This window comes from Lucilia cuprina, chromosome 6 (assembly GCF_022045245.1).
Source record: "Lucilia cuprina isolate Lc7/37 chromosome 6, ASM2204524v1, whole genome shotgun sequence".
In the NCBI taxonomy this organism is placed as follows: domain Eukaryota; kingdom Metazoa; phylum Arthropoda; class Insecta; order Diptera; family Calliphoridae; genus Lucilia; species Lucilia cuprina.
Window position 1 is genome coordinate 23,367,294 of NC_060954.1, and position 22,919 is coordinate 23,390,212.

Consider the following 22,919-nt stretch of genomic DNA (forward strand, 5'->3'; position numbering starts at 1 on the left):
TAAAGCAAAGTAAATTGTTTCTTTTGTATTTTACTTTTTATACACTCAATTCTATTAAATGTTTAATGTGAAACAATTTTGAAATTTTTAAGTAGTTTTTGTAATAAAAATAATCTACAAATTATTTGGTATTAACACTCCTATTTAATTAAGTAGATTTATTGTTGTACTCAAGAGGAATAATTAATATAACCAAATAGAATCTGAAAAGATAACAGAAAAAGAAAACAAAGGTAGAATTTTTATGTAATGACAAACATTACCCTTGAATATTCCGCAACCAGCTATTCTCAATCAACAAATATTCTCGAACTTAAAGACTTTATATATGTTGTCTATGCGAAAAGAAAAGAAAAGAAAAAAAAAACAAAAAATCCTAAAAAGCAAAAAAGAAAAAAATTTAATTTATTAGAAATAATCATTCGTATATTAATTTTCAGATTGCACTAATAAGAAAAGTATAACTTTTTTGTGAGCAGTGAAGAAAAATGTTTTGTTACCAAGGTTGACTTTATAGAAACACATACATAATTAAAGTTCCGCCATAATTCTTATTGTTTTTATAGTTTTCATGAAAAGAAAATATAATAAAACCAATAAAAATGTTACGGTAATTAGTCAAAAGCTATAACATCAACATCTTGTAGAACTCTTCATTCTATAAATATTACCATATAAATATTACCACATCTTATTAAGTAGTAGTCATCAATATTAATCCAATTATCCGAAGTATGTGATTTTAACCATATTTCAGATACGAGTTCTCCAAAACAAATTTAAATTCATAAAATTTAAAATTTCTCTAAAAAATATTTATATGTACAACATTTAAACAATTACTACATTTCGTAAAGTTTTTCTTTGGATACTGTTATCATTAACAATAGGACCTAACTTTCCCCATAAAGTATTATCTGCGTTCATTACAATTATAATTGATATAAAAAGATAATAAAAAAGTAAAAAAAATACTCGGCTAAATAATTCCCAAAATATACTAAACAACAATAAAAAGTTAATAAGATTAGTTTAAATACACATTCCCATGTTCATTCTTAATTATGTTCTTTCATAATTAAAATTAATTGATTTTGATTGTTATTAACAACCAAAACAAGTGAATACAAAATCCTAAATTATACCTTATTAAAAAACATACAAACAGGAATTTATAGCAATAAAAAAGAAATAAGTGTCACAATTAATATAAATAATGATATTAATACTAGAGGGAATTATGTTAAAATTATTATAATTCAAAAAATAAACAAAGTACAATGGAAATGATTTCTGTCTTTAATTTACATATGTACATAATCCAAAATAAGTTTTTTAACCAAATCAAATTAAAGGATAATTATATACATTAATTTTGAAAATAGTAACAAAAACAAAATAATAAAAACTAAGATTGAGATTGAACAGTTAAATTAGAATTAGAATTCGTTTGCAATTCAAAAGAAAAGTTAGAACACAAATTGAAATATGAAAAAATACAGATAAATCAAATATTTTGATAGTATTATCCTTCAGAGTTGCTTTAATTTTAGTTTTGTCTATTTATTATTATTTAGTATTATTTTTTTGCATTTCTTGCTCAAGTTTAAACCAGCTCCATTGGGCGCTTAAACTAGCTAACAAAATTAACTAATTGAGTACTCAAAAACAACTTTCAAGGATTAATATTTTACCCTAATCCTTTAGAATAAATTTTATACAATTCTAAATAAAATTCCTACTCAATAAAAATATAAGGGATTTCGTTTTGTTTATCAATGCAGAATTACCAAAAACGCAGATTATTTTGTTATAATATGTATATAGTTTTATAACTCACTAAACATTTGTTCTACGTCCAAATTCATTGATTTTATAGTATATCATGTATCCAATTCAAAAATGCTTATTTTTGAAATAAATTCAAAGAAACGATAGGTTTCATATTAAGTAAAATATTGTTTAATATAGGATAATAAATCGGCTAAGAAATGTTCAAATTTAGCCGTACCACTACTAAAATATCTAAAAATTTATATTTAAATATATAGGGCAGCCACTCAACCAAGCATGAGTGGCTCACGTGGGTCCACTTAGTTGCGGTCCCGTTGTGTTACCCTATTGGTTATAGGAGTCCATTTGATTAATTACTCTCTACTTCCAGATTTAAACCATCCGGTTCGAGTTTACGATATTCTTTAGGCATATCCCCGATAGCTCATCCAAACAAGATAAAGCAGCAAGGCCGAAGCATTGTTTTCTACTTTCATTGAAAGTTGGACAATGGCAGAGAAGGTGAGGTTTTGATTCCTCTTCCTCCTCATTATTACAACTTCTACAGTAGTCGTTATATTCGAGACCCATCCATATACAGGAATAATACAAATTTTAAATTTTATAAAATAACTCAGTGCAACACGAAGAAACTAACCATATACGGACACCACTAAAAGAGCAGTTTTGCCCAAAGTCATGAACTTTTTCAGTTATAGTTCCACAAAGCTTTGGGACTTCTGTGTCATTTTAAAAAAAATTATCCTTTTCTCAGGAATTTTGATTTATTCTTTGAGTGAATGTTGTTGCTCTTATCACAAAGAACCAAAATTGTGAACATATAAAGTCAAAAAACGTTATCTCTTATGATCAGAATCGCAAAAAATATTTTTTTAATTATTTTTCTTGTTCAAGTTTATAAGTAGCAAACCGTTTTTAAATTTAAGAATACAGTTAACTACAAAAATGTACCCAAGATCTTAATAAAAAACTTTCTAGAACTTCTTAGAAATGATAGGTAAGTCAAAAAAGTTAAATGTTTCCTTAAAAAATTTTAATTTCTTTTGTTTTTTTTTTCTTTACTTCAACATACACTGAAAAAAATCCATGCTCAACTTTACGAAAAAAATTTCGTAACTTCTATTTTCGTAATATTTACAAAAATTTCGTGTATAATACGAAATATTTAATAAAACCCTTTTCTATTTTTACGAAAGTACGAAAACCTTTCGTAATATTTTTTTCTTAAATTTTAGCGAAATTAAACATATTGATATTAATTATATTCTGATTAAATAAAACTACAACATTTTTATAAAATTTAAGAAAAAGTATAATATTATTCATGAATTATTTTCATAAAAAAATTGAAAATTCGTGTGGAGAATAATTTTGAACTAAAATTAGAAAATTTATTTTAAAATGAACAAAAATGTTTGAATAAATTAATATTTCGTAAATTTAACCAAATTTATTCAAAATTCCCTTTTTTTAATTTATGTAAATTAATTTTTTCAAGAATATTTTGCATTATACTAAAATATTTCGTACAATTTCGTATATATTATGAAAGAATTTCGTGGTGCGAAACAACGATTCGTACAATGTACGACATTTTTCGTATATATTAGGCATGGATTTTTTTCAGTGTATCTATTAAAAAATAATAAAAAAGTATTAGTATTATGTTTATAATGTTGATGGACCTGGACATGCAAATCTCACTCTTTTAAGTTGTGAACGCATTGTATCTTAATGTTAAATAGAGCGTCCCGAGGAACAGCCTTTTTAATCAATCGATGGGTATTAATGTACTGAACACGAGAAAAATAAAATATATATTTTTTGGAATGGTCCTCAGTTCCCCACCAACGATTGAAAATCCTGACCTCAGTTTAATTTTTGAAAAATAAAACATTTTCGATTTTTTTGATATTTGAGCTGATTACGGGAAATAATTTAAAAAAATGTAGAATATTTTTGGTGATTTTTAGTGGGATGGAGAGGCATTTTGTTTTCTCTTTTTATTGAAATTGGTATTAAAATTGTCGTAATTTTTAGCTCACACAAAAAAAAATGGCATTTAGTGTAGTCCATTTCAGAACTTTTGAAATTTGTATGCCTTTTATAATACAATCAAAGTCGTTTTGCGGACCAGAAATACACTAACAACAATTTTAATTATTTTTCCCACGACAAGCTTAAAATTGCGGAGTTTTTGACACCCAATTCCAAAAGTTTGCATAAAAAATGTCTAAATATATTGCACTGAGATCAAGATTTTCAATTAACTGTTTTTTTTAAATGTTAAACGGTTTGCTACTTATAGGTCTGAACAAGGAAAAAAATGTAAATATAATTAATTTTTGCGAATCTCATCATGAAGATAACGTTTTTTGACTTTATATGTTCACAATTTTGGTTCTTTGTGATAAGAACAACAACATTCCCTCAGAGAGTAAATTAAAATTCCGAATGGTTTGGAATATATGAGCCAGAGAAAAGGATCACTTTTTTCAGAAATTACACCGAGGCCCCAAAGCTTGGGGGCCTGTAACTAAAAAAGTGCATGACTTTGGGCAAAACTGGGTCTTCTTATTTTTGATACTTTATCATAGAGTTGTGTGACATAAAAAATTACACACAGTGTAATACAACAATATTAAAAAAATGAACACAAAACCTAAAAAAAGCAAAATACTTTATTGGTTAAAAAAAAAATAATACGTTCGCATTTTATCAAAAATCTCATCAATTAACATCACGATTTTATTTTCTACCGTAGATTATTAAAATATAAGATATTCTTTAAAAAATATAATAAATAAATTGCTTAATTTTTATCTTAAGTAATTGTTCAGATAAAGCTTTTTCTTAAAATTTGTAAAATTTTACATAATGTTTAAGCGTGTTTTGTTGCAAGCTGCATTTTGATAATTGCTCCTTTTAATGAATAATACTATTTTTAACAACGTTGGAATCTAATCTTTGCTGGAAGATTCTAACGGATAAACCGTTAACAGTACTTAAATATTTTTTTGCCACCAACTTTAAGGTTGTTCGTTTTACACAGTCTTAAGATATTGATTAGAGTATTCAAAACAAGTAAGAGTGCTATATTCGGCTGTGCCAATTATAGCACTCTTCTTTATATCTTATATATAAAGAAACTTTTATGTTGAATATTAGCATAATTCCAAAATATTTAAGCAATTTATTGATAAAAAAAAAACTAAAATTTCTAAATGAGGCTTTATATAGGTCAAATATGGGCCGATCTTCGGTAAATTTGGAAAAAGGATATATTTTTAAATAACAGTTAGTTTTGTTGAGTTTCATTGCGATACAAATGGTTACAAGTCAATTTTAGACGTTTAAGACATTTTTGAAGGGGGGTTTGTATGGGGGCTAGGGTCAAATAAGGGCCGATCCTTACGAAAATCTGCAGTGTCATTTATACTTATATAAAACTTATTTGTGCCAATTTTTAGAGAGATAATAGAATATTGGACGTAATTATGGCATAAAAACAACCATTTTCAATAGTCTTCGTCCCTGTGCCAAAAAAACATGCTTGGTCCATATTTCATCAAATTATTTTGAAAATTGCGGCCTGTACCTTGCGCACAAGGTTTATGGACAGCCAGCCGGACAGACGGACTAACGGACGGACATGTCTTAATCGACTCAAAAAATGATTCTGAATCGATCGGTATACTTTAAGGTGGGTATTAGACCAATATTTTTGTATGTTACAAACATCAGCACAAACGTATAATACCCTCCCCACTATAGTGGTGTAGGGTATAATGAACAACAACAACGCTAAACGAAATACAAAAAACAAAATACACAATTTTACAAACAAACATCTAAACATATATGACGAAAAATACAGAAAAACAAAATAACGCAATAAAACAAACCTACATCCAAATATACGAACAGAATTCACAAAAAGAAAACAAAATACGTAACTCAATGACGCCAACAGCATCCAAACATACAAAACAATATACAATGTCTCTCATAAGTATTCGAATTTAGGTATAATATGAAAAGAAACCAAAATTAATAACATATTTTGTATGCAAAATTAATAAATTAATTTGTTAAATTGTTTAGACTGTCCTTACCTTTGATATCACGCTTTTGAAAACTTTAAAAATTCACATTTACTTAAATAAATTTAGCCTTATTTAAAAAAGTCCATAAAATTACCTTACAAAAGTATACGAATTTTTTCTGTATTTCATATTTGACTATATTATACGAAATACAAAAATTAGAATCGAATGTTTTTGCTAAAAATTGTTTTAAGGGGTAACTATCAACCGAATGGATATATTTTTGGACCATTAGGTCCACAATTTTGTGGAATTTGTACCATCTTTTCATGTTATATCATTACAATGGCGATTTTTGGCAATATTTGTATTTTTTTTTCTTTTTTCCCAGAGATAAAACCAAAATTTGTTATTGGGATTTAATAGATTCCTTTAGGTATCTAAAAATAATATTTTTTGTTACGAGAATCTCTATTTAAACGTTTCAAGATATATTATTGGAATCATTCTTCTATCGCTAATTCAATTTATTGGAACTCAAGTATATTTTTATAATACTAGGGTCAACATTTTTCGGGGAAACTTGTCTTCTATATATTGTTTTAGATATCAGCTGTTATACGTTTTAAGTTTTTAATATATTGTGGAAGTGTACAACTCCAAAACATGCCTCGAAGAAACGCCATTCAATATAGTGGAATCATTCTTTTTATAATAAATGACCTCTAGGCTGAATGCCACCATATAATTATGGTCTAACTCAAAAATATTGATATCTGTTTAAATATTATCTACTATGATCAAAATAAACCCAAAATTTTGAACATACAGTGTTGTTGTAATGGGCAACATAATCATGAATGTTATGAGTATTAACAACTAAAATTTACTGTATAGGATCACGTTTTGTTAAGGCATGTTTTGGAGTTGTATACCGCTACGATGTCTTGAAAATGTAAAATATATTGGTGCTTATATTTACAATAATATATACTAGCCAACTTTGTCGGAAAATATCGAGCCTAGTGGTACGAAAAGGGTGTTAAGATCCAGATAATTTTATTAGAAACAGAAGAACGATACCAAAAATATATCTTGGAATGTTTAAAAACAGATCCTTATAAAAAAATTATTATTTTTAGACACATCAAGGAATCTATTAAATCCCAATATTAAATTTTGGTTTTATCTCTGGAAAAAGAGAAAAAAATGGCAAATATGGTCAAAAATCGTAATTTTAATGATATTATATGAAAAGATGGTACAAATGCCCCAAAATTGTGGACCAAATGGGCCAAAAATATATCTTTTCGGTTGATAGTAACCTTTTAAAACAATTTTAAGCAAAAAGACCATTCCATTCTAATTTTTATGTTTCGTAAAATATGGTCAAACATGAAAAACAGGAAAAATTCAAATACTTTTGTGAAGTAATTTTATAGACTTTTTTTAAAAAAAGTTAAATTAATTTAAGTTAATGTGAATTTTTAAAGATTTAAAAAGCGTGATATCAAAGCTATGGACTGTCTAGACAATTTAACAAATTAATTTATTAATTTTGCATACAAAATATGTTATTAAATTTGGTTTCTTTTCATAATATACCTAAATTCGAATACTTATGAGAGACACTGTACACAGCTGAATAAAACTAAGACACATGTATGTACATCTTTTTCCAATTCAGTGTTGTTGTTGCTTATTTAACAAAGAATGAAAAAATATGTCTTTTTTGACTAAATTTTCAGAGGTTGTATTGGATTTTGCTCATATCTCCGTTATTTATAGACCGATTTTGCTGATTTTAAATAGCGATCTTCTCGAAAGCATGTCTAACAGAATTATTAAAGATTCGGATCTCGCCGTTATCTGGGATCTTCTAAAAACTGATTTCAACAGACAGACGTGCATGTTTAATCGACTCCGCTATCTATAAGAATCCAAAATATATATACTTTATAAGGTCGGAAAATTATATTATAGAAATTACAAACGGAATGACAAACTTATATATACCCTTCTCACGAAGGTGAAAGGTATAAAAACAGGTTTTTGAATAATTCGAAAAATTGCAATTTTTAAAAAAACTACAAGGCATTCAATATTTATAATACATTTATGTTATATGTATATGGTTTTTTATTATAAAGAAGAAAATGAAACACATTTCAAGAAATTATTAGTTTTAAAAAGGGTTTGTATTGCTTGCTTGAAATTAGCAAAAGCACCTAAATTTCAGCTTTGCTTAAAGTTTTTTAGCAGTTGTACCCAAAACAAAAGCAAACAGCAAAGTCAAACAAACAGAAACAAACTCATTAGCTGTAGTGGTACAGTGAAATGTTTTCTGCTAACGCAGCCAGTCACAGCGATTAATTTCAAACGATCACTACTGCTTGTAGCTTTTCTTGTGCATTTGCTGTACTTATCTGCTGCGCTCTTTTACTTTGCAAAGACCTGATAAAGTGTTTTCATAATGTATAGAAATTAACTGTATGTTTACACCATTCTCTTTGAAATGTGTTTTAGGGACTTTTGATTGTTTGTTTCTTTTATAGATTTTTTGAAGATATTTGTGCATTTTATGTAACATGTGATTATTTAGACCTGGTCCACACTAGGAAACTTTTGTTGAGAAACTTTTTCTTAATTCTCATTTGAAGTTTCCTTAATGTCCACACATAGAAACTTTTGTTTCAGAAACTACGTATTAATTGCATTGATTTGTTGTTGTACGAATGAGAAGAATAACAAAACAAAATCATTTTCTGAGTCGATATAGCTATGTCCGTCCGTCCATGTAAACTACAGGTCGCAATTTTGAAGATAATTCAATGAAATTTGGTACATGATATTCTATTGCCCAGGGACGAAGACTACTGAAAATTGGCAATTGGACGAAAAAGAGATGTCTTTCTTTACAGGTTGCAACAAATATTCAGTTAGTTCCTTATAAGGATTTCAATAGACTAAAATATAGGGCCTTATTCATAAACTTTTATCAAAGGTTTATAAATCAAAATTTCATACAAAATTTGTTCTATAAACCTTCAATAAATGTTTATGAATAAGGCAGTATCAAAATAAAATCCTATTTTCTAGAAAACCATGAAATATTAACAGCCCAGCTAGCACATATACAAAATCATAACGAATTATTCATGAATACGCTCAGTGAAAATACCGTAACCATCAGGAATTTATTAAAAGGTAAGTGTCCCAAACACGTCAAAATGTTTCCAATAACAACACTCAAGAATTTGACCATTAAAACAATGCTAGAAGTATCCGGATGATGTCGCTAGAATATCCTGGAAATGTCTAGAAGATGTTGACAAGGTATAAATAACGCCGACAAGAGACCAAATCACAAGTCAGTCTTTTATAAAACGTTGTTAAGTAAAGTTAACAAAGTCAAGTGTGCTATCGAGTGTTAAAGTCTACTATATAAGTTATATTGTTATATAAAAGTGTTTGTGTACGAAACTGTGTAAATAAAGAGTTGTTGTAATTGGCAATTTTATTTGCAATAAAAAAATCCGGTTTATTCCAAAGGGAAATAAACGAACGTTTTAAAAGGTAAAACGTAACAATTGGTGTCAGAAGTGGGATTGCATAATAAAAAGCAGTCATGAATAAAGAAGAAACTGAGATATCTACTCGCTCAAGGTCAAGAAACTTCTAAAGCAAACAACGAGAAACTTCTGGAAAACAACGAGAAACTTCTTGCTGAGTTTTAAGCTGATGTTCAAGAAACTTCTAAGGTTAACTGTGGGAAACTTCTTGCTGAAATAAAAGAAACTCATAAACTTTAAGCTGAAATGGAAGCATAACTTTAGGAATCTTCTAGAGCCACAGATGAGAAAATTCAAGAAATGTCTAAGGTTATTAACAACAGAGTGGATGGCATTGACAGAAAAGTGGCCGATTTAAAAACAAACATTGACAAAAAAGGTGGCTGATTTGGAAACAAATATTGATAAAAAGGCGTCCGATTAAGCATCAAAGCTGAATAATCTGCAATGTCAAGAAGAAGCGGTACGAAATATTCCAGAAAAAAGCAACTGTTCCAGTTTGATACAGTTGCCAGCAGAAACATGTGGAATAATGAAGAAAAAGCTATAGAGATGATCTTGGCCTTAAAAGGAATTGCTTCAGTAGTTCTTGAATGCGTACCAGTGAGCAACAGAAATAACTACGATGATATAATGGAGGCACTACAACCAAGTATGGTGGAGAACATAAAAAGGAATTATACCGAATAGAATTGCGTGGTAGAGTGCAGAAGGCCAATGAGACGGTACAAGACTTTGCATTGGAAATCGAGCGCTTGTTACAGTTCATCCAGGAGAACACCACCAATTTTTAGACATTTTCAAGATAGAGGCATTTGTAAATGGCATTCGCGATCCTGATATAAAACATGCGGTTTGTGCCACACCAAAGTCATCATTCGCTGAAACCGTCTCTTTTGCGCTGGCACAAGAAACGGCGAAAATAATTTCATATGCAAGTTGCGATATTGTCGCTGAAAACGAGGGAAATATAGTCACAGAGTTAAGGGAATTAAAAGAGGCAGTTTTAAAGGCTTTAAACGAGAAACAAAGTAAAGCCAAAACCCAAAGCGGTAAAACCGGTCATATCTAACGAAACTGTAAAGCATCAAGAAAACGTACCAGATCGGTTTCACCACCAAGAAACAACCAGCGGGGAAATCATCAACCATCACAAGAGTCACCTTTAAACTAATTTGAAGAACCTGAAGGGCAACTCGCTCGTTGGATTATGATTTTAGCATTGAGCACAGGAAAGATGGAAAACTTGGCAATGCGGATACTCTATCGAGAAGACCATGCATGAAATCCATTAATGAAATCTTATTGGGCTCTATGGAATAGTCTACAAGTATTAAATGGCTGCCTATACCGTATATAGGAGAGTGCAGACGGAAAAACGGTGACGAATCTAATTGTGGTGCCTGCTCTAAAATAAATGAAGTATTGAAAGAGTTCCATGACTGTGCAAGTGGTGGTCATCTTGGTGTGACGAAACGCCTAAAAAGGTAAAACAACGGTTTTATTGGGTCGGTTGTCAACAATAGGTAGCCAATCGGATTTCAAATTGTCCACAATGCATAGCAGTAAGAAGAAGTCGTGGACAACTTCAGCAGTACAACTCAGGTGCGTCATCACGTTCTCGTGGTTATGGATTATTTTATGCAAATGGCCAGAGGTATATGCCATTCCCAACCAGGAAGCTAGAACAGTTGAGTCGTGTTTGTGAACAACTGGATATGTCGTTATGGTGCACCATTGAAATTACACTCGGACCAGGTAGAAATTTTGAATCCGCTGTGTTCAAAGAAATGTGCGACTTATGCGGAATAAGGAAAATAAGAACAACTCCACTGCATCCTCGATCAGATGGCATGGTCGAAAGATTCAATCGCACACTGGAAGAATATTTGAGAAAAGTGGTTAGTGCACATAAGATGGAATGGGATGAACACATACATTTTTTGATGGCCTACCGAACAGCCGTTCACGACTCCACCTCTCGAACACCTGCAAAAATTATTTTTGTAACAGAACTCAAGCTGCCTGGTAATTTAGAATTTGGTATAAAGCCGTCATCAAATAGAATGATGAAAACTTTTCCCAAGACCAAGATGACCTTAATAAACTTCATGAATTCGTGCGGACACGAAAAAATGACTAGTGATAAAATGAAGGCCAGATACGATCGAGCAGCAAATTCTGAAGGATTTAGCGAAGGCCAGCTAGTACTACTATATAGTCCACAACGTAAAAAAGGTTTATCCCCCAAACTGCAAACCCACTGGGAGGACCGTATGTGGTTATTAAGAAATTAAACGACGTGGTTTACCGAATACAGATATATAACAGCCCGAGAAGCAAAATGAAGGTTGTACACCTATAATGACTAGCTGCCTATGGGAAAGGTGAATCTGTGCCTATTCGGGACGAACAGGCTTAAGCGGAGGACGACATTGTATTTGCATTTAAATTAAACTGTTCTTAACAGCCAGTTTCAAGATTCATTATGAATGTTTCTAAACAACATTTGTTTAGAAACATTCTATTTCCGAAAACTTCTATCTGTAAAAGTAACATTTGTGCTTTCAATAATGTGACCATTAAAACAATGCTAGAAGTATACGGAAGATGTCGCTAGAATATCCTGGAAATATCTAGAAGATGTTGACAAGTTATAAATAACGCCGGCAAGAGACCAAATCAGTCAGTCTTTTATAAAACGTCGTTAAGAAAAGTTAATAAAGTCAAATGTGCTATCGTGTGTTAAAGTCTACTATATAAGTTGTATTGTTATATAAAAGTGTTTGTGTACGAAACTGTGTAAATAAAGAGTTGTTGTAATTTAAAAACTAATTGGCGCTTTTATTTGCAATAAAAAGAATCCGGTTTATTCCAAAGGCAAATAAACGAACGTTTTAAAAGGTAAAACGTAACAATATCTTAAATTACCGCGGTATGCCCACGACATTTTCGGTACTTTTTAAACTTTCGATAGAAGACTCACATAGTAGTCAAGAAACCAAAATATAGTGTAGTCTATATTCAAGTCTATAATCTATTCTATAGTTTAGTCTACAATCTAGTCTGTAGTTTAGTCTACAATCTAGTCTATAATTTAGTCTATAGTCTAGAGTATAGTCTGTTTATCTCATCTATCTGAAAATTATTTTAGTACTTTTAAACCTAAAAAGGTACTATTTTTATAAGTTTGTACTATTTTAAAATTTTGATTTTCCATGGTTGAAAAATAATATATAATAACATATTTTAATATTGCAATTTATTTATTTCATTTATATGCACTTTAGACTTTCTAGAATTAAAAACGATTAAAGAAAGAACAAAATCCTCCAAAAGAAAACCATGGTGATGTACTTCAAAATCAAGTCAATAGTTATCCTCAAAATACCCTTAATTGTTTATTTTTTTGTAATGCTTTCTTGTGTAACTTTATTAACTTTAAATGTCTTTTTTAAAATTCCATTTAAAACTTTTATAAAAGTGGATTTTTGTACCTTATTTTTTTTTTATAAAATGTAATTAAAGTTTATTTTTTGTTTTAATTTAAACAATTTTGTAAACGTGAATTATCGTACCTGTTATTTTTATATAAAATATATTTTAAATTTTAATATAAAATAATAAAATTTTAATATAAAAATAATTATATAAATCACTGTACAACAAAATTAAGGAAATCGTTGATATTTCATTAATTTTATTGAGTGAAATTTTTTATTAATAAAGTACTTTTTTAAATAGAAAAACTATTTAAATTTAATTATAAATCATTATATTAATAACATTTTCTAGATAGACAATTTAATTACAAGAACAACATCTCTCCAATGACACGCTAATGTAAAATTCATAAGTTTTTTCTCAGAATTTGAAGCACTTTGGGTTACTAGTTGTGATGAAAATTCTACATCTTTTTCTACACTTTTTTTTTTGCTGGGTGGCATTTGATTGCAGAAAAACGTGAAGTTTAAAAAAATCCTAAATGTTATGTTGAATGTTAAGGTAAGCCGTTAGCTTTTCATGTCTACCAGTTTCGCAAATTCGCATATGGTTGACACTATTGGAGTTCACATAGCTCACAGAAGTTTTAACAAAGTGTAATTTCCACATTAGTAGAGTCAACAAAAAGAACCGATTTTAATGTTAAGAGACGTTGCAAGCATCGGTCAGGTGATACTGTAAATGATAATGCAAAAATCTAGTTTCTTTCACCACACCAAAATGGATTTTTTGTCATATCTGACTGTTGGTATGAGAGAAAGTCTTTGCCATCAATTAAGAAATTTATGTAATCAGAGCCAAATAAATTGTGCTTGCTCACGACGCCACATAATACCTTAAACCGCTGTTCAATTGTCCAGTGCTGACACGCTTCATAAAAACACGAAGCATGTTTTGTTGACTCTACTAATGAGTGGTTTCTAGTTAAACGTTATCCAAGCAAATTAAACCTTCCGTGAACAATGTGAACTCCAATAGTCAGCCATATGTCCATTTTTGAAACTGGCAACTTCTACAAACATCGTTCGTTAGCCTATTTCGGCCAAATTCCATGGATGACCACTATCTGTTTCTTTTTAACGTTTTTTCTGAAATGAAATCGTGATTCAGACCGATTTGCGCTCAGAGCGATTTTCACTAAAAAGAGTGATACAATTTCAAGCATTTATTCTTATCTTCTTTAAGAAAAATTAATTAAAATTAAATTTTTATTATTTCACAGTTTTTTTTGTGCTAGCGAAAAAAATGTTAACTTTTTTCAGCAAATGTAAAATATTTAACATTGTGAAATAGAAATTGAAACAAAATGTTTCTTATTTGGAAGGTCTAAGATAAAAGAGAAAGAAGAGATGTATTCATTACCGTTATTTAGAAACAGCAGAACAACATAATCACTTTTAAATATTCAAAATAAATTTTAAGTTTTAATCAATTTTGTAAAATTTGTTAAAAAAGTTAAAATTAATACCAGACGTGCACCATGCATTGAGGAATTCTTTGACACCATTGAGCAACGTGATTTTGCTAGCCAAGATGATTATTTGTGTTTTGTATAAGTACCTATGTATGTTTGTACATAGGAAACATAATAATTATTTTGTATTTATATCAGTGCTATAAATAAAAAAAAAATAATAATAAGAAAATGTATAGTTGATCATAGTCTAGCATATGATACTCCCGCTCACTTAAATAGGTTTACTTTTTTGTTTACATTCAAATTAATTTTTTGCAAAAAATAATGAATTAATTTTCTTTTCTCCTTTTGGAGGGAAATTCTCACTCTTCTTATCTCTCTTCTGTCTTCTTTTGTTTTCTCCTGGCTCTTTATTAAAGGTATCCACAATGGACCTTTGGGTCTCCGGGTGGATGTATACATACAACCCTTGGATGTATTCATACAACCCTTTTAAACTAAACTAAACTAAAAAATGGACTAATTAGTAATATGAACATATTAACATTTATAAAATAATAATGTCCGACCGAACGTTCGGGTACGGGTCCGGATTTCGGTAAAAAGTGAGGTTCGGCCAATGTTCTTTGATCTCATTTGTAACATAGAAATTTTCTAGATCCTTATTGAAAGAACGATAGGACCTAAACTATTGTTGCAGTTTGATTAATATTCAAAATGGACAAAATCGGTTTACATTTGGACATGGCTTTAAAAAATGACTAACGTTCATAACATGCTTAAAAATAAATACTAGTATTTTTATGACATTATACTTACATTTTTTTATGAACCAAAATCTCATATAAATCGGCAAATTAAAATTTGCGAATTGCGTTAAGTATTGTAATCTTTTTATTTATACATATATTTTTTATTTATTATTTTTTTTTTTTTGAAAATATAACTTTACTGATTCGATAAAATTAATTTTGTTTTTGATACATATTTAAAACGAAATTTTGATCATTATATGATCATGTATAACAATATTATTAGTGTCCGACCGAACGTTCGGGTACAGGTTCGGAGTTCGGTAAAAAGTGAGGTTCGGCGAAATTTTGACCGAACACCGAACGCCGAACTTTTTAGAAAATGTTTATATATCATATTTTTACATCATCAAAAAGTTTTTAAAATGCTGAAAATTTGTTTACAGAAGTTATATACATATATCCTGGCTGTACAATAAATTTCCGATATACATAGGTACTGAACGCCTTTTTAGCTGTTCGTTTTTTCGCCTGATTTGAAAAAAGTGATTAAAAAGCTAAGTAAAACCTTTAATTTGAATTATATAGAAATCTTTGATCTCATTTGTTACATGGAATTTTTCTAGGTCCTTATTCTCAAACGATCTAGACACGTCTGTCAGTCAGAGAGACTGTCAGTCTCTTAAAAGAACAAAAATACTATTGTTGCAGTTTGATTGTTATTTAAAATGGACGAAATCGGTTTTAATTTGGACATGGCCTCCATATAGGGTTCGCTTTAGAAAATCACTAACGTTTATAACAGGATTAGAAATATTTTTATGAAATTATACTTAATTTTTTTTTAAGAACCAACATTTCATATAAATCGGCAAATTGAAATTTGCGAATTGTGTTAAGTATTGTAAGTATAATATCTTTATATTATATATACTTTTTATTTTTTTATAAACTGTAATTTTACTGATTCGATAAAATTTATTTTGATTACGATACACATATAAATCGAAATTTTAATCACCTTGGATCATAATATGATCAGTATAACAATATTATGATAAATACAAAAATATCATGATGAAATATTTTGACGGTATTTAGTCATAATATAACTTTTAAAAATTGTTACTATAACGGTAATATGTTTAGACTACAATCATAATTTTAACTACAACCTTGTTTTTTCTCTGCGTGCTCTTACAGAGAATTATATCATTGTCAATAAATCGTTTAAAAACCAAAAATAAAAGTATTAAGACATATGCATTTCACAAAAATGGTTTGTTATCAAAAATTTATAACTCTCTGGAATTAGGAATTAGTTGGTAATTGACCCAATTACTTTGAAAACCATTCGGGTTCGGCCGAACTTTCAAATTCACCGAAATTCGGGTTCGGTGTTCGGTACCGAACGAAATTTTGAGTTCGGTCGGACTCTAAAAATAATGTCTTTGCTATCACTAATAATACAAAAATTAGCTGATTTTTAATAATTTTTTCTAACATACTACGGTTTAATAAGAATAAAATCAGTTTACTACAGTTTAACATATATAAAACATGAGAGTAGATTGTAAATTATAGTACAATAATTTTTATGCGAATAATGTAGTTTTAAATTTCAAACTAATACCAATTTTTCACAAGTTCTTTTCAAAACAATTTTTTTTCATGAAAAACAAAATCTACGTCACGTCAATGTTTACCAGCAAAGAATACGAAGGTGCTGTTGATTTGCGCTTGCTTGAATACAGTAAAAAACAACAACAACGTATTTCTAGTGCTTAGCGCATACAAGAGTATAGAAAACACTGCCTATAGCTACGCGCACCCTTGCTTTAAAGGGTCCAGTTCGATATAATAATTTTTTTATGATTTTGTGGAGGGCAATTTAGTATTATGAAACATGTGTGCTTCAATTTGTTATAACTAGTAAGAATTATAATGCCATAATGGAAACAGCTTATTTCACATTTTCGGATATCTTTAAACCCTTCCCTTGGATATTTCAAAAATATAATGTCCTGATCCTTACTGTTAGGGCTGTAAAAGGATAGATTCACGTAAAAATTTTAGAGTGGCCTCTACAAATGTTTCGGATATTCTTTATCGAAAAGTGTATAGGTCGGACATACAGTATAACACAATAGAAGCCTAAATTGAATGAACTTAATATTCTTGGACCGAAATTACTTTTACATTACTTAAGAACCTTTATAACTCCTTATTAACTAGAATTTTCGAAGTTATATCAAACAAACGGCAAATATGTTTCTTACTAAATCTTGTAAAAATGTTTATAATAATAAAAAAGTTTCATGAAAAATGCATTTTGTTGTTGTTTTTATCAATTAAAGATAATGAACCCATATAAATTATTCAAAAACGTAGTGTTTTAGAAAATAAATTATTAAAAATCAGATATTAGGTATTGTGATACTCTTTGTCTTACTAGTGATACATAAGACATCATGTTATTATAGCAAATTTTAATATTATTAATTAGTCCATTAGTTGCACAAAATTAATTTTAATGTAAACAAAACAGTGAACCTATTTAAATGAGCGGCAGTGCATCCTACACCAGTCAGTATGTTAATAATGTGGATTATTTTTAAAAATAATGCATTTAATTTTTTAACTTTATTCTGGTATATTTTGGTTATGCAGTTGGAAATTCGTTGATTGAGGTCTTGGAATTGTGTTATCATTCATAAAGTTATTGCTATTCTATAGTAATTGTTTTTGTTATTATCTGATAAATTACTGGTATTGTCGTAATTGTATTTATGGTTTGTTTTATGTGGTTATTGATATTTGTAATGAAATTTTAATGAATTTAGCTGAATGCATTATTTTCAATAGTCATGTACTTATTATTGCATATATGCAATATATTAAATATCTGTTGACCGATTAAAGAAAATTACTGGGTTTACGTATATGAGTTGTCATTAGTGTTTTATTTCTGATTGCTTAGATGAGTATTACATATTTGTGTTGTTTGGATTAATACATGAGCATTGTTGGTGTTTTCAGCTTCATTGTTTTTTTTTTTTTTTTTATTCAGGATTTATTAATATGTATTTTTTATATATTCACGGCTGTTATGGAATCTGATTGCTCTCGGAATCAGATTTGAAACCGACCAAAAATTGATTTTGGTGTCATAGAAACCAATATTATTGGTTTCGTATTCGAATCAGAATTTGTAATCAGAATTTGATGTCATAGAATCTGATGTTATCGTTTTTTTGTCAGAAAAAATCCGATCAGCTGACTGCTTACAGATTTGCAGTTTTCTTTTGTTTTGTTAGATTGTGGAATGTTGTTGGAAAATGTATGTTAAGTAAATAAAATTAAATAACTTATAAATATTCAATTATTTTTGGCACAAATAGGGGCATAGAAATGCAACACAGAATGTATTATTTTTAGAGTTCATGGAGAAGAACCCAGATATAGCAAAAGGTTTCACAAAACGCGATAAAGTTTTAGTGGAATTGACGGTTTCTCTTGATGGTAACAAATGTTCTTTTACAATGTCCAACACCATTACGAACGCTTCTTTATTCAGACGGTATTGTCCAAAGAATCTGCAAACCACTAAAGTGTTAAAACCACTTCCCGGCCAAATCAAAATCTCTACCTACACAGATTCTGGCAGTTCCAATGGATTGCTGTGATCCCTTAAAATTTTCCGATTAATTCGTTGACAACTTTCTTCCTCCATCAATAAAATGCAACTACTGCCTCAACTATTTCAATTTTTTGTATAAATTATTTAAAAAAATGTATAATAGGTCAACTTCTGAAAATTTAACTAAAATAAAAAATGCAAACAAAAGAAAACAGCTGATTCTAATATGGGTTTTGTTTATTTTCGAAAGTAGGCAAAATCAAGACGATTTCATGACACCTATTCAAATCGGAATTGATTTTAATTTCTGATAAATTGCCAATTCTGACTTGGAAACTCGTATTTTCTTTTGCCTTTTTAATTGATTGGCTTATTCAACATGCAGGGTTTTCTTAAATTGGTATTATTCTTGCTATTCATTGTGTCTTTAATGTGAGGCATTTTTTCTATGATTCTGATTTATGCTGTTTTGGTCTCTCATATTACTACTAGTTACTGTAATTTGTTTCTTTTTATAGTATGTCTCAGACTGTTTGGTATTATTGGTTGCCTATTTATTTTTGTCGGTTCACATCATATTAACTGCAATTAATATGCTTAGGTTTTTTATCTAGTATTGACTGATTTACGGTGGTGAATTTTGTGAGATTGTTTGTCAATTTTGGAAATTTCTGTCATCTTTGGCTTTGGAGAGTGTTGTTGTTGTAACAGGTTGGCTGTAACTAAATGTTCTACCCTGGGGAAAAAAATTTCCGGTTGATACAGTTGTTGCTGAGTTGTCAATCTTAGGATGATTGAGAATCGGGTCGATCCGGAGCGAAGACCCAATTGTCGTGGAAAAGATAGAGTTTTGTGTTTGTGATGGGTTTTTCCTGCTATTTATATTTTTGCTCTTATGTAACTGTTTTTTCATTAGGTTCTATCTAAGCTACTCTTGAAATTTATATTATGTAATTAACTGGTAGTTTTGGTATTTGATTTATTATTTATGATTCGATATTTATTAGGCTCGTTAAAAACTTTCTTCCAATTGTCTCATATATTTATTCAGAAATGTTCAACTAATAGGTGATTTATAGCTACATGTTCTGTCTGATATGTTTTACCAATGTCCTTTATAGCCCGGAGTTTTATTTGCCATATAGTTGCTGTATGACATATTGATTAGTTCTGTGAGTTCATTTTTGACCTGTTTTGCTACTTTAAATTACATTTGATTGATTGTAATTTATTTATTATCAATACAGTACAAGTTAATTGTTCTATAGTTATTTGATATAGTTTATTTTTTTAAATAATTTAGTTCTTAAATTTTTCTTTGTATAATAATTCATTTTATTTTTTTTATTTTTTATTTTATTTAACAATATTCAATAACCTAGCCTATAGGCCATAAGCGGTTACAAATTTCTACTTCACAATAATTCATTTTGTCTTAAAAGATTCGTTAAGTAGAAATTTATAACTGCTTATGGTTATTGAATTTTGTTAAATATATAAACATTTTTTCTTATTGTTAACCAAAAAGAGATTTTCTACAAGATTGCTCATAGTGGAGTAGGGGTAAATACCCAGTAAACAAAAGACATGTCTGCTGTCAGAAATTTTCTGAAATTATTCTTATACTTCAGAATTTTTAACGAATCATATAAATTTCCTTTAGACATTTTACAGAATACTCGGCATACTTTTTGTTAGACTTTTCTGAACATTTTCTGAAGTATTAAACGATTAACATCAGACTTGTCTGCATATTGTCGAAAGGGAATTTTAGTGTTACGACGATTATGAAAACCTGCAAAAACATGTTTATATTTTGAAATTCGTCAACTGTACTTTAAAAGGGATTTTTCTTATTTTTTCTTATTTTCTCAGTTGGTCTTTGGAAATCATGTAAACAACACCAGCATATATGATGATTATTGTTTAAATTTCTTTAAACTTTGTTAAAACACAAGAATTAGCAAAAAAATTACATCATTTTTTATGGTTTAATTTTATAAATTAAAATATATTTATACAATGAACTCTATTTTCGTATATAATATGTAAGTATTATTGTTTATTTTTATTAATTTTGAAAATAATCTATAAGTTTCTATTATTTATTTATACACCTTTAAGAAGTAATGAATAATGGCAGTTTATATATACATTTTTATTAAAATTAATAAAATCAAACTATAATAAATTATAGCTTTGTTCCTTTACTTGTCAAGTTTGCAGGTTTTTACCAGAAATTGTGAAAGAGAACAAATTTGAGCAATTAAAATTTTCTCTTTGCTAGAACTTGCAGGTTTTAGCCAGAACATTTTTTCCTGGCAAATAGAAAAAAAAATTGTCAAATAAATTATTTGTTTAAAAAATACATTGAAAACAAAAAATGTTTGATATTTTTGATTTATTTTCATAAATAAGTATGTGTGATTATAGTTTTTTTAAATTTATTTTAATTTCAATAGAAATTTATATGAATAAACATCAGTACAAATTTATTGAAAGAGAAATTTTGTTTTTTCTGCTCCCGTACTTTTTATAAGTACGAAGAGAAAATTCGTTAATTCTCTTTAGCCAGAAAAGTTCTGAGACAAAGCTTATATATATGAAAATAGTGTTCATCTTGATCATACATTTATTCGACTTTTCTTATATATTATCAGACTTTTATACGAAGTGTCTGTTATTTTATCAGCCTTCTTATATTTGATCAGACTTTCGTACGAAATGTCGAATGTTAGGTATGGTATGGATCCGACTTTATTCAGATTTGTCGAAAATTTCTTCAGAATATCACCAGGAATTTACATCAGATTTCGTAACGAATTCTGACCGACAACTCTGCACTGTTTTCCGAATTCCGAGCAATCTTTCATACGATTTTCGTAACGAATTACGAAATCGGCAAATTGTGCAGACTGTCGGTACGAATTCGGCAAAAATTGTTTAGTGGGTATCGTCATATGAAATGGCGGTATCTTCGAAATCAAATGATTATGTTCTAAAAATACTTTAAATTCATTAAAATTAAATAAAATCAAAATTCTTTTGAGTTTTTAACTTTGAAACTGTAAAATGTTATAATTGTCATCAAATAAAACAAAAATGGCACTTTTAGCGAAACCGTTTTTTAACAGCTTTAGAGTTTTTTCAAAAAAAAATCGAATTTCCAAAAATCTTTATGAAAAGAAAGAAGCTTTATCAAACCAACAAAAACCGAATTTAATTTAGTTAAAAATTTGGAAACATAATATTTTTTATGTAACTTACGCCCCTTTGGGTGTCAGAAAAAACAAATTCTCAAGGACGTAAGTCAAATGAGGCTCGATCATTACAAAACTCGGTAGTGCCATTTAAAGTTCTATAAAAGTTCTGCTTTTTTTTGTTGACATAATAGAACATTTAACGTAATTATGAACCCAAAGGACCTATTAGAGGGTTAGGTTGTATTGGGGTAAGACGAAATAATGGAGGGATTTCAACCATAGCTAAATCGACTCAGCAAGCGATTCTGAGCCGATTGGTATACCCCAATATTTTGGGTGTTACAAATATCAGCACAAACGCATAATGCCCTCCCCACACTAATGTTGTAGGGTATAAATATTCAATAATGTAAAGATGTCTTACTATATCAATTTCTACATGCATATGTAAGTAGCAAAAATAAATAGAATTACCAGAATCAACTCGAAACTTTTTTGGAGACACAGATTCGTTGCCATTATCATCGGCTCTTGGTGACCTTGTTCTTTCATTTGAACCCTAAATGAAAAAATATATCAATCAGTAAATAATTAAACTTTTTCTTTATATACAATTTACCATTTTAAAAAAAAGTAGTATAATCTTCCTCACTTAATAAATTTGTGGATGGATTTTACTTAGAGACCAACGCCGACAAATACCAGCAACGGCTGACACTAAAAATTTTTCCGACGGCTTAAAATCGACAGTAAACCGGCAATGTTTTCATATTCGTACAGTTTTTTTTGTATTTACGATTACTCCACACGCAACGTACAGTTTTTAAATGTTGCCGGAAAATTTAATTTTTGTATAAAAAAGTCGACTTTTGAATAATGTTGAAATGACGCACATAAAGAAAACAACCCGACGAAAAATAAAACAAACCGTAACAGCTGTTTTATCAAAATAAACATTTTTTTTGGTGTGGTGAGTTATTTTTGTTTACAA

At 29.0% G+C, this 22,919-nt stretch overlaps 1 long non-coding RNA gene across 2 annotated transcripts; it reads right to left on the reverse strand.

Moving 5' to 3' along the window:
- Positions 1–22,725, reverse strand: LOC111687233. Of its 2 annotated transcripts, XR_002762811.2 has the most exons (4): positions 22,548–22,725; positions 22,403–22,487; positions 264–376; positions 1–203 (listed from the first exon to the last, which is right to left on the reverse strand). It is a non-coding gene; the product is annotated as an uncharacterized LOC111687233 (long non-coding RNA). The 2 variants fall into 2 exon arrangements; XR_006941323.1 differs by lacking the exons at positions 1–203; positions 264–376 and adding an exon at positions 17,893–21,043 and having other exon boundaries at positions 22,548–22,724.
- Between the last annotated feature and the right edge of the window lie 194 nt (positions 22,726–22,919).